This window comes from Canis lupus, chromosome 10 (genome assembly GCF_011100685.1).
Source record: "Canis lupus familiaris isolate Mischka breed German Shepherd chromosome 10, alternate assembly UU_Cfam_GSD_1.0, whole genome shotgun sequence".
Taxonomy (NCBI): Eukaryota; Metazoa; Chordata; class Mammalia; order Carnivora; family Canidae; genus Canis; species Canis lupus.
The window spans coordinates 10,140,656-10,153,513 of record NC_049231.1 but is presented as its reverse complement, the minus strand read 5'-3'; the positions used below and the strand labels follow the sequence as shown (position 1 = coordinate 10,153,513).

The 12,858-nt window shown below is 46.4% G+C and overlaps 1 long non-coding RNA gene across 2 annotated transcripts in view; it reads right to left on the bottom strand.

Moving 5' to 3' along the window:
- Positions 1 to 3,891, bottom strand: part of LOC102151646 — a 65,749-nt gene extending 61,858 nt beyond the window's left edge. For both annotated transcript variants that reach the window (XR_005365356.1, XR_005365357.1), the window contains exon 1: positions 3,657 to 3,891. This is a non-coding gene — a long non-coding RNA (uncharacterized LOC102151646). The remainder of the gene's footprint in view (positions 1 to 3,656) is intronic.
- Between the last annotated feature and the right edge of the window lie 8,967 nt (positions 3,892 to 12,858).

Genomic DNA, 12,858 nt, shown 5'->3' with positions numbered 1-12,858 from the left:
ATATATATTTGCAAAGTGAATGAAAAAAATAAGTGAACGAAGACTGGCAAATATTATTGTGTTGCTCTTTGTATGATCCTGAGATGAAAGTTAGTGCGTGAGAAGTCACACTCTTAGAGCATACTCCGGGGTATTTTTCCATGTTGCAGCGCCTAATATTTGCAGTAGTCCCCAGGGCCAGACCACCCCCTTGAGCTCAGACTCCACCTTCCTTTGAAGCTGAGACTGCTGGCTTTCCTTGTGCACACCTTCTATTTCCTGTGAGTGCCGCCCACCTATGGCACTCCAGCCAGGACCTTCAACAAAGCTTGAGGCCCAATCTCCTGCCCTTGCTGATCTAGCATGTCCTTCGATCCCATTTCTGCCCAGTCCCATGCGAAGGGTTACACAAGATTCGCTCTGACTTGCTATCTTTGAAACTATGTGACCAAGTAACAGTCCTATTGATCTTTAATGAAGAAAGATCTAACCCAAGTATTGTCCTTTCTTCCTCTCCCATAGGTCAGATTTTCTAAGAACATACTAGAAGGGGGAAATCTACCTCACATCACTTTTCTCCTTGGAACTCGCTTCTTAGTGCCCTATTCTCCTTCCCATTCTGCCATAGGCTCCCACTCTTCCTCACTGGTCATCACTGGGAACTCCCAGTCAACCCCCATTAATCAGTTCTTCTCCCCTCTCATGGATTCAGACAAGAGGTTGATGCGGGGCTGACCACATCCCTGTCAAGTGCCTGGACCTTTCATTCTACATTGTGTCAACACAAAGGGGTAGAGATGTTTCGGTCTTGTCTAAACAACTAGGGTAATTCAAGAAACAAACAACATATTTTCCTCTTAACTTAAATCTGCACACTGCCCATGAATCTTCCTATGGCCTAAGGAAGAATATCAAAAAAGTAGACTTTTCTCGTGCAGTTTCCATCAGGGTACAAACCCATTCCCAAAGAGGCTCTCACTTCTCAAATACCTTATCCTTCCCACTCGGCAGAAAAATGACATCAAAGTGAAAATCTAACTCACTACCCAAAAGACCTGCTCCTGACCCAGAAGCCATCACCTTCCCAGTGCTACATTTCTCTAAGTCTGGGTTATTCAGCCTAAGGAAACTCAGGAGCACTCCTTGGCAATGGGGGAACACCCTGATCTCAGTGAAGTCTGGACCCCAAAGTAAAAGAGCTATGCGACTACAAGCTGGATCTCTAGATCCAGGTGACAAAGGCTTGAATACAGCTCTAATTTTCCCAGCTGTGTGACCTTGGTCATGTTTCTTAACCTCTCTGTGCCTCAGCCAATTATTTGTGATATGGTGGTAATAACAGTGAGGCTATACAAGGACTGAGGCTTTAAAGAGTGAAAACACTTACAGAACAGAGCTCAGCAAGGAAGATGTACTCAATACATTTTATCTACAGCCATATATATATATAGTTCCCCACTGATATAGACATGTCTATTACCTTTTCTGTTTGTCTAGCAAATAATTGTTGAAGCAGACATAAATATACTCATAAGCATTTTCTGAGAACAAACACTAATTCCCAGAGATAGTGCAATCTGGAAATATTTTTCTGAATGACTCGTGAGGAAGTCTCAAAATGGATCCAGTACAGAAAGTTCACTCCTTATGAACTTTCAACTTACAGATGCCCATTAGGTGCAAATGGAACTTTTCCTGCTGTCTGCATTTTGGCTGAAGCCCCTAAAGGGAAGGTAATAAGTAGCATGCACCTCCCTCCTCAACTCCTCAATCCTATAGGGACCTGTTGGATACCAAAACTCACTAAAAGGTAGCCCAACTAGACTATATATATAGACTATATAAATGGAGACTAATCTAGTCTAGAGAGACTAGAAAGGAAGATGAGAGGTGCTTTGAGTTCTGATAATATTCTGCTTCTTGATCTGGGTGCTTAAATCTTGAAATTCCCAAAGGGAGCTCACTGAAGGGAATCCCCAAGACTAAAGATCATTCAGTTATTCTCATCACAGGAGAGTGTGACACATGCCCTCGAAGGCTTGAGGACATAGTAGTTGAACGTAGTTGAACAGAGACCAAAGCCTGCCTCATGGACAGACCATTTCTGAAGGCAGGAGCCTGCCTCAAGCTGCCCAATAGGGCAGTTGAAGACAGAAGCAGCAAGGGAGTATGCTTTCAGCATGGTGGAGCATGACTGCATGAGTCCTTGTGAGCCTTGTGGACACCATAGAAGATGTATTGAAACATTGTAAAAGGACCCCACCTTACAGAGTGGTCTGCAAGAGCAATGAAACCCCCATAGTAAGAGGCTAGAGATAGGACCACTGGGATGGGATTTGAGATGGACGGAGGAAAGTGGGTCACAAGAGGTCAGCTGAAGAAGGCATCAGCCATATCAGGAACCAGTACAAAGTCCCAAAATGGAGGAGCCACAGATGCACATTGTGCAAAGGGGTATCAAAGGGCCTAATACCGTGGCAGTGCCAGCCAAGAGAGAATCCAAAAGAGCACCAACTACATGAAAAGACTATTTGCCCTTCTTTCCCTTTTGCCCCACTCCCTAACCCTGGAGAAGCCCTAGGCAGCAAAGCAAATTGAGGAGGAAGAGTGAGTCAGAAAGAACATTGCCCAAGCAGAGCCCAAGATCAACCCTCCTTCCCCATTTCAGGACCCCCAGCCAAGGGTCAGCTCCATGCTATGGAAATGAGAGAAGTTTTAAATTGGATCTGAGATCAAAGATTTGATTTAGACTCCACTGAGTCTTTTAATACTCAAAGAGTCACAATTATCAAAGTAAGACTTGGGGTTTGTTTTTTGTTCTTTCATATAAAAATGACCAGGCTACAGAAGGGGACAAGAGAAGAAAATGCAGCAGCGTACATTTTCAAGGTGGTCATAGTGGGGGAAATTTGGCAGTTTCCTGTGTGTAGGTGTTGGACCCAGTGCATTCACAAGACATCAGTTAAAATAGGACAAAACAAAACATATGTCAAGCAAAAATCTCATCAGTCATGCCTTCTCCCACCAGACGGTTCTGAGCTATTGCTCGCCTGGGCTTGTCATAAATTGACCTGATCCTTGGCAAAAAGGTCTTTCTCCTTAAGATTGTTATGAAGGACCTAGATCCTTCCTTTCTTTTACCCTTTTTTCCTCTAACCTGCTGGGCAGAGGACAGTATGCCCTTCAACCACTCCTTGAATCCACAAACACCTACCCCAAGGACAGAAAGCACTGATCCTACTGACATCATTAGATTCGAAATCAAAGCCCTGTCTCAATTTCTCTCTAGGGAAAGAGATGCAGCATGTTTATTTTTCTGGCTACAAAGATATTGGGTATTTAATTTGGGATGGGGAAAGAGAGGTATGATTTAGTTGGGGAGAAAAGTAATTTAAGGACCTTTCCCAAGACATGAAAACTTTCTCTGAAAGAAGCAAATTTAGAAACTCCAAATGACTTCCAAGAGGGCTCACGAATGGACTGGAATGATCTTCCTTTTCTCAAAACAATAAAACAAAAGCAAACAAACCACAACCAAAAGCCCACACCATGCCAGTAATGCCAGTAAACATCAAGAACTCAGCCAGGCATTGGACATCCCCCTTCCTTCCCCTTCCCCCTTTTCTACTCTCTTTCCTTCAGGACAGACTTAAGTCATTTCTCATCACATATCCCACCTTATTATTGGTTCCACCATTCTTTGAAAGCGAGCCCCTTGGTCAGCCATATCTTCCTTTCACACTCAGGGAAGCCAATACAAATTCCACATGGAAACCAGGAGAGCCCAGAGGAAAGTGCTGGTCACTTTCTCTCGATTTTCTACTCTCCTGAAAGCTTATGGTCTAGTAGAAATTCTGAATTTTCTTGAAGCGTCTAGAAGAAGCACAGCTGGAACAGCAGTATCTAAATAAAAATGCTGCTGACCTGCTGATATTAACTAGTCTAAAAATACCATGAAGCATGTGGTTTTCGTTAGAGCAACAAAGCAACTATAGTATGACAAGCAGCCTGCCTTCCAAGATTACCCTCATTTACATGATATTATGTTACACGTGGAGCTGGACCCTTGGGTTTAAAGAAAAACACGAGTTCAGCAGCAAGAGGTGAAACGAAGAGCCAGGCGCTCGGCCAAAGGTTTGAGACTACCCAGGAACGACTGAGCTCACAGTCACATGGCCCCACTCCACTCAACACTCTAGTCACACGTCATTTGTTCTACTCATTTGGAACTTCTCACATATGGCTCTTATCGCAGGTAATGGTACATAAGATCAGGGCAGAGCCTGCTTCTTGATCAAGACCACATCCTGCAGAGCATTTTCCACATGGGCTTTAGCACCTATGGAGCTGATGGGCAGCAATCCCATGTAGCTAGATAAGGTATGGGTGGAAAGCACACAGACTTTGGTGTCCTGGAGCTGTGTTTCAAGCCTCAATGGTTTCTTTTTTTTTTTTTTTTAAGATTTTATTTATTTATGTGAGAGAGCAGAGCACACAAGCAGGGAGGGGAGGGGAGAGGCAGACTCCCCACTGAGCAGGGAGTCCAATGTAGGGCTCAATCCCAGAACCCCGAGATCATGATCTGAGCTGAGGACAGATGCTTAATCAGGTGAGCCCCCCCAGGTGCCCCATGATAGCCTCTTTAAAGCTCTTTAATCTTGGACAAGTTTTCTACTTTCCCAAGTCTCAGTTTGCTCATCTATAAAAAGAATATTAGCACAAAGGGGGATTAATGTTACTACATTCAAAGCTCATATTCATCGCGTGCTTACAACACACCAAGGATTCCACTTCATGTTGCTATAATGCACTATTCTAGTCAATGTCCATCGACACCTCGTGAGGAAAGTAGTAGTAGTATCCGCATTGAGAGATAAGGATGCTGTGGACCAAAGAAGTCACATAACTTACAGATGACACAATAAGTTAGTGGCTGAGCTGGGATTCAAACCCAGGTCTGACTCATGTCTTGCGTGGCTTGTGTTCTCATCCACAGAGTTTAAAGTCAACACCTAACCTGACTACAACAGGCAAAGAACTAAGTGGTTAAAGGCAAAGACTCTGGGTTCTTCCTCGCTGATCCTTGTGTGAACTTCAGTTTCCTCCTCTGTAAAATGGGGACAACGGGGCCTACCTCATAGTAGGGCTGTAAGATTACACGGCATAATATGCATATGGCTTTGGGAACATTCCTGCCACGTGGAAGTGACTCTGCTATGTTTACTGGTTTTATTATGCTAACACAACCGACAGGTCAATGATGATGGGGGCTGGAATAAGGGCATATGAGAGAGGATGAGCATGGGAGGCCACCAGGTGACTGCTCTGTGGCACCTGTAAAACCCCCATGGGAAACTTGCAGGGTGACTAGGAACAATTTCAAGGATACTGAGTCCGTACTTATGCAGATAGAGGAATCCGGAGATTTTACGATATTTATAAGACTTGAGCTGGTGAAACCAGGAGACATCTGGATAGGAAATGTGATGCTAAGCAGATAGATGTACACCTCAGGCATGGCCCCACAGCTGAGGGCTGGGGAGTCAGGTTGGGGAAGTTCACTGCTGGCTTGGTCCAGGGTGCGCCCCCCCCTCCCCAGGTACCCCTGCTGTCTGATGATGTCACTATGTGAAGTCACACGTGATCCGGGGGATGCCTAGTGATGGAGCTGACTTGTCTGGCTCATCAACCCCATAAAATCATTTTCAGATCATGCCTATTTTGAAAGACTAGAAGTATAGCCAGTGGGAGGCCTCCATGATGATAAGATGTTCCAATACTGACTTGGGAACTTCTTAGCAAACTGTGCAAACAAGGAAAAAAAAAAAAAAAAACAACCTCTCTCCAAGATGCGATGTGAGGCAGGACTACATGATCAAGTAGAAAATGCAAACTGCTTTCAAGTAATTTATGGAATTGCTGTCAACAGTGAAGCTGTGGATATTGACCAATTCACGTCTCAAAGAGGATCTGAAGGAAGAGCGTTTACGTCTCAAGGGATAAATGGGAGACCAAGAAAGAACCTTTACGATACAAACCCAGAAACCACTTCATCTTGGACTGTGTTCCTGGATTTTGGTTCTGGGTGTGAATTTCTGGCTGTAACAAAAATAATAAGTAAGCAAGCACTCTACCTCTTTCCAACTCTTTTTTGCACATATCAGATGGAACCTCAGGTCTATTGTTTTAATTTTAATATCCACCACCAGCTAACTGTGTCCTGGAAATAAAGGCTTATCTTACAAAAAAAAAATCTGAAGAAAATGATGACAAGGCTGTTTATGGGAAAGGATCTCAGCCTTAGGAGGCAATATGTAGAAATGAGCAAAGAAGATGGAAAAACAGGAACATAAAATCCGGCCATCCTGAAGTCTTCTCTCTCCTTACTCAGTGATTTTCAAATTATAGCTTTATTTTGGCAATACTATAAAAGTAATGCTGATAAGCTAGTTACTAAAATCTGGGTATGACATATTTTAATATAGCAAGGAAATAAAGTTTTATTTTTAAAGCTGTTGATGAAATTTCTCTTAAGGAGAAAGCATCTTTTGCTTAGCAAAATGTCTTGAGGAGCCACTTGGTTGTGGAAAAGTAGGCTCTGGAAATATTGTTCAAAGGAAGACCATTAAGCCAAAGAAAGATCTATTTCTCTGCCTAATAATAGAAGAAAAAATAGGTTTCCAAGGGCAGATTGAAATGGCGGGGACAGAATAAGCTGATAGAGAGGTAGGTGGAGACACAAGGGAGGAGGGAGAGAGTCCAGGAAAATGAAATCTGGAGGGTCCAGGAGAAGAGAGCTCAAGAGAAATTCTCACACTGGTAGAAAAAGCTGGGAATGTGTCAGTCTAGAAATCAAGAGATCTCTCACATTTAGTTTTAAAGAACTGGCCGTGCTCCGAGGCAATACAATCCCCACTGTCTCGAACTCTGTAAAAATGGGCTACACACGAATGACATCAAAGGAAAAAGCAACTGTGCTCACGATTGGGATGAAAAGAACCCCATGAAGCAAGAGAGAAGTAAGATTGAGAATTTAGTAGGAGCAGAAAGCCTAGAAGAATCAGCCCAGCCCCTGAGGATTTGCACAGTGTCTAGAAATGCATGCTGGCTTTCCCTGTATGTGCATGTGATGGGGCCCCAAGCCATCTTTCTTTGAATACCGATGGTTGGGGTGATCCAGGAGTTGGAATTGGGGAACACCCCGAGAGACCGTATCTGGATTAAGTAAGTGTCATCTCGCTTGGGATGCAGAAATCTCCCTTGCTAAAGGAAGACAGCGCAGCACCACTACGTAGCCCGCAGCTGGTGCCACTGCCAAACTGTTCTAATCGTTAGGGAGGCCGCTGGTGACACGCAAGTCCAGCCGTTACAGCTGGGCGAGTGGCTCTGGCTCTAAGGTGATTGTTCGGGATGCAGCTGCCAGAGCACGATCCCTTTATGTACGGAGCAAACGTTCCCGTGAGCTTTTGGGGTGGCAATGGAAGGAGTGAACCTATGGGCCTAGAAGTCTGCGTGACTTGGACCAAGACATGACTTTGGGGGGTGGGAGTCGAGCTCTTCCTCGTGTCCACCCTTCTCCTCCGGAGGTGATGTCCTCTGCACTCGGTGTATTTTCAAGATCTGAGAGGCACTAGTCAGGGAACCTGGCTACGCATCGCACAGTGCCCAGTGGGGTATTAGTTCTCCTAAGTTTTCTATGACCCTGATGGTGATTTTTTTTTTAAGAACTTTAAAAAAAAAAAAAAAGAACTAGAGGGTATTACGCTAAGTGACAGTGATTAGAAAGTCCTGACAGTGATGGTGCGTCGAACTGTTGCATCCTGGTCCCTGCAGAGGGGTGTAAAGAATATGCACCTGGCCTCTTCCCTCGGGTGCCTCCAGGGGTCCTCACCCCTACCTTGCACCCTTGCTCCCCATGCTCCCCCAGCGGCTCTTCCCAAGGCCAATGGTGACCAGCTAAGGGAGACCGGAGTGGCCTCCCTGCGTCCTTCCGGCCTCTGGTACCCTCTCAGGTGAGCGGTGACGTAAGGCTGCCCAGGGCTGAACTGACCAGCAGGTGAGGTACTTCAGCCTCGGGAACCCCAAGGGCTCTGGGGATCTCTTCTGCTCCCGCTCAGGAACCGTCGTTGATGAGGCTCTCCTTTGCCCGAACTTGGGGGGCTCTTCTAAGTGGCCCCCTCGGTCCTGAGCTCACTTAGTCAGGTTTGGACAAGAACCTGCTGTGTCAGTTCAGCAAGAATCCCTCACCCTTGGTATCTGAGCGACCCCCGACATCTGAGCCAATCCCCCCCATGTGTGCTCCCCGCACCGGCCTGCCTCCCGTCGAGTCCTGGGACACAGCCTTAGCCAGGGCCCCAGGCTGGATGGTTTCTCTCTGCTCCGTGGCTGTGCATTTCCACTTTTCCTTGTGGTCTCTGAAATCCCGCTCAATCCCCATCCACCCCACTGGGAGGCACCTGTTGCAGTAGTTTCTCTGGATAGAGTCTTCCTTTTGGTCTTCTTCTTCTTCTTTTTTTTTTTTTTTTTTAAGATGCATTTATTTATTCATGAGACACAGAGAGAGAGGCAGAGACACGGGCAGAGGGAGAAGCAGGCTCCCTGCAGGGAGCCCGATGGGACTCGATCCTGAGGCCCCAGGATCACACCCTGGGCTGAAGGCAGGTGCTCAACCGCTGACCCCCCAGGGGCCCCCCTTTGGTCTTTAACAAGTAGCTGAATGCTTTCTCTTTCACGCCATCCGAGAGGCTGGTTCCACAGTGCTCTTCTGGAAAAGCCGCCCTTGCGATCCTCCTCACTCCCCCAGGGCCCTGAACCCCAGATCCGCTCTCTGAGGCTGCCTCCAAACCTCTCCTCCGTCCCCGCTGCTGGTCCCTTGGGCCGCACCGTGGGCTCCTGTGTGCCCACGGGACTGCTGTTGTCTCTGGCCTCCTAATGCTCTCACTGCTGCTTCCCAGATCTCTCCACTCGCGTACACTCACACCCCGTCCTTCCTCCCCACCGATGTCACAGTAACCTAAGCACGGCTCTGGCCTTACTCCCTTGGCATCGCTCCGCCGGCCTCTCCCCATGCACACCTACATACAACCTTGTGTCGCATTCTCCAAGTCTTTTTCGCTATTCTCCTGGCTCCAGGAGCCCGCCCTCCTGAGCCTGAGGCTTCCCCCACCGGGACCACCCCTTCCCCTCCCTCTGCCTTTCTAATGCTCTCCGAAAGTCAGCGTAGCCACCACCTCCTCCGGGAAGGCCTCCCTGACCCTGCCCAGGGTGAAGCGGGGTGGCCTCCTGCGCTGCCTGTCCCAGGCCTTCCTCCCCACAGGGCCACGCTGCAAAAAGGAGGACAGGACGTGGCCGGTGGACAGGGATTCTCAGTGTCCCCTGCAACTCAGGAAGGCCCACCCAGCTTGGTGGCGGGCTGCGGGCATCCGAGTGGGGCACCGTCCCCAAAGTCCAACGTGATTACCTTCGGTGGCTTGGCACCCAGCCCATATGGAGCCACACCTCCCCGAGCCTCCAGGTGCCCCAGGCTCACCATTATCACCCTGCTATCGGCTGCGCAGGCCCCGGGCACCTGCACGGTGGCCACCATGCACTGTTGTCTCCACTGTCGCCAGACCTCAAGGGACTGAGAACTGCAGGTGCCGGAGGCTACGGCCACATTCTCGCGGAATCCTAGGTGATCGGACGTGTCAGACACACGCGAATCTACTGCAGCATTTGGTGGCCCCAGAGTCACAGTAGTTGCATCGCTTGTCAAGCAAGCTGCAAAGTCCTTGTGAGCAGGGACGTGTCTCCTTCAACTTCACATCTCCAGGAATCCTGGTTGATAAGCAGTCGCTGAACGTTGGTGGAGGGAAGGAGGAAGGAAATGGAGCCGGGAGCTCCCGAGGGCTCACCCAGGGCCAGCACTTAGGACACTGGTGTTCTTAGGGAGGAGTCTCCAAAGTTAAAGATTTGCAGATAAAAAAAAATTAAATAAAGATTTGCGGGTGTACATGCTGACATTTTTCACGCGGTGCTTATGCTAGATTTACGATATACGCAGCATTGCAAAAATCCTGAGCTATCCCATTACCCCCCAAGCTGCTGCCCCAGCAGGGGTTGTATCAGTCCGGTGTAGAAGTGCTGCTTTTAGCCAACGACAAGTTGTTCTGATTCGTGGCTTTTCATATATTTATTCCGTACAGCGAAAACAAACCCGTCATTATTTAGGATGATGCTTTGGTAAGCAGAATTGGTCACATGCAAGAAGAAAAAGAAGAGATGTTCTCGGTGCCCAGTGCTTCGAGAGCCAGCGTAGTGCAACTCAGTTGTGAAGAATGAGACGTCACTAGTATTTACTTTTAGCAAAAACTGTGGTCAGAACAACGGCGTCCTCAGTTATGCGGGTGTGGCCTACACGAGGTAGAAGAAGAAGAATCGGGAGACTGAGTAAAACATTCAGCTGCTCCATGTGGATGGAGAAAAGCAGGAACAAAGCAGAGGCTTCATTTGTTCCTGGTTGGTGCCAAGAGACAATTCACCGGCCCTCATGAGATCCTCCCTGGAAGAGGACTGGTATGGAGGGTAAGTGAATCCTATTTGTTCACTTTCTATTTGACCAGAAATTCCTGCATATGTTGTATTAGCACACTGGTCAATTTCAAATGACACGTATCCAATTCAAATCCGTTTGGCCCTAATGTCCATTTATTCATTCTCACAGTTGAAACGATGAGGAGGACCAGGTTGGAGTTCAGGCATGGCTGGATCCAGGACATCACATTGTGTCCTGAAGATGCAGTTGCTGCATCTCCGCCTTTAAGCTCTGCTCCATTCCTCCTTAAGCAGGTTTTCGCTACTTGGCAGCACAGATTATTCAGTAGCTACAGACTTAAACGGCTCTTTGCTTTTGCCATCTCTAGAGGGAGCGAACTTCTGTTAGGCCCTACCACGGCTCTGAATGGCTCTGCTGGATGAGATGTCCACCTCAAGACACATTAGTGAGTTCGAGAGATGGGGTATGCTTGTCTGGTCTGGCTCAGATGCCCAACCCTCAGGAAAATCTCTGTGTGACGGACAGACCAACAAAAGTCTCTAGAAGGGGAATTTCCCAACAGAAAGAAGAGTTGCCTACATACTAAGAGTAAGATCTGTGTGGAGCATCTCCTCTGCCATCCTGTCCACAACCTCCCCACATATGACCTAATCCTATTTTTTTTTTTCCTGAAAGGCCTGAAAAATTTCCTCCTAGGTCTCGTGCAAAACAAAGCAAAGCAAAACAAAACAAGACAAAAACTATTTGAGGTTGGAAAAGCCATGACTTTCCAGGCACCGTACTAGGATGGAAGGCTTCGAATGCTCAGCTTCTAACAAGTACTTGCTCAACCTTGATGCCTCGGCTTCAGTAAAAAAGTACCTGTTCTTTACAACAGATTTACCTCTTCGGCCGAGATGGAGATGCTAAGACAGGATAATTTAAAAGCTGGAAGAAGCCAAATAACAGTTTTCATCAGGGGAATAAAATAGCATCAATTCTCTGGATTGGACACCACCCAAGAAAAGCCATTATCCAGCAGTGACACATGAAAGATCTGCTTTGATTTCATGCAGGAGGGTATTTAGCAGTGTCAAGACAAAACACGCCAACTCCCATGGGCTGTCAAAAAAAAAAAAAAATGCCATTAGAAGCACAACCCTGAAAAAAACAAATCCACTCCCATTGCAAATGTCACCAAGCTTTTGATGGGAAATGGATGCATTTGGCTGGAAAGAGTGAAAGAAGTGGGGGTAGCAGGGGACGAATGAATGAAGAAGGAGAGAGACAGTGGGAGAAAAGTGACCTTTTATCTACTCCAGATGTACGTGAAAGTGGAATGCTCAAGAATACAGACTTTGACCAGAAACAGGAAGACAAATACTGTGACGATCTCACTCACATAATAATAAAGTGGTCAAATAATAAAATAGTCAAGTAATAAAATAGTCAAATAATAAAATAGTCAAATATTAAAATAGTCAAGTAATAAAATAGCCAAATAATGAAATAGTCAAAATAATAGTCAAACTCATAGAAGCAGAGGGGCTGGGGGGTCAGCGGGAAGTGGAGAGGGGATGGTCAAGGGTATACATTTTTTGTTTTGCACAGTGAATAAATTCTGGCTACGGGCTGCCTACCCAGCATAGTGCCTCAGAGCCAACAGTACTTAGAATTTGCTAGGTGGATACGTCTTATGTGAAGGGGTTTTACCACAGTAATAGTAATGATGACGGCGACGGTGATAGTAATAAAGGGGGCAGGGAGAAAGTTGGGGAGGCGACGGAGAATGTCTGTGGCCCCGATGGTGGGGATGGTCTCACGTTTGTGTACTTACCCTCCAACTCATCACCTGGTACACATTCAGTATGTACAGTTTGGTTTTTGATTTTTTTTTTATATATATATCAATCATACCTCAACCAAGTGGTTTTTAAAAAAACTGATCACCTTAGTGATAGCTCAGGGGCTCAGGGTTCCTTTTTGGGGTGATAAAAAGGTTATAAAAGAGATCACAGTGATGGTTGCACAACTCCATAAATATAATAAATCACTGAATTGGACACTTTAAATGGATGAATTATATGTGGCTTAAATCTCAATCAAAAAAATAATATAAATAAATAAATAATAAGTTAATAAATAAAATAAAATAAAATAAAAAAATAAAAAGTAAATAAATCTCAATCAGGCTGTTTAAGAGGGCAGCCCGGGTGGCTCAGCGGTTTAGGCCCCGCCTTCAGCCCAGGGCCTGATCCTGGAGACCCGGGATCAAGTCCCACATCCGGCTCCCTGCAAGGAGCCTGCTTCTCCCTCTGCCTGTATCTCTGCCTCTCTCTCTCTCTCTCTCTGTCTCTCATGAATAA